Source organism: Marmota marmota, unplaced genomic scaffold (assembly GCF_001458135.2).
Source record: "Marmota marmota marmota unplaced genomic scaffold, marMar, whole genome shotgun sequence".
Classification (NCBI taxonomy): Eukaryota; Metazoa; Chordata; class Mammalia; order Rodentia; family Sciuridae; genus Marmota; species Marmota marmota.
In genome coordinates this window covers 22,882,637-22,883,272 of record NW_026000037.1, presented here as the reverse complement: position 1 = coordinate 22,883,272, position 636 = coordinate 22,882,637, and positions in this window count along the sequence as shown.

Here is a 636-nt window from a genome sequence, read left to right as displayed (position 1 = left end):
GCCCTGACTCTCTCCCCCACCCGTCTGGCCCTGCCCATGGATAAGATGCAGGTGCCTTCCTTCCTAACCAGCCCATCCTCCAGAGGGGGAGGGGACACTGGGGGCCCTGCAGAGGCTGCAGCTGGAGCTGGCCTGACTGACAGCTCACAGCCCCTCTCTGGTGACGACGGAGCATGGCTCTCAGGGCAGCTCCTGAGAATCAGATGCAGGCTTGGTGGAAGGAAACAGCTCAGGCCAAACAAGGGGCACCAGCATTGGTCCCCCATTCCTGAGCTGTGGGAGCCCGGTGTCTCCCCTCCCACCACCACAGCGAATACCTGGGACTCCCTGTGGGATGTGGTTACATCTGCCCCATGCCCAGCTGGGCCCGGCCCATACCAGAGGCCCCAGGGCTACAGCAACGCTGAGGCCACTCTCCAGATATCCAGCATCTCTGGCAAGAAAGGCCTCTGGGCCTCTGTGCTTTGGTCAGACCCCCAGCCCCCACCCCCTCAATGCCTATGAGTGTGCCTGCTGTTTACACAGCACACATGCTTACAATTCCTCGCCTACCACCATGCACAGCCAAGACAGCCACAAGTATTCCATGGACACGTCAGGGCCAGGCAGCTCTGGCTGCCAACTCAGCCCTCCCTC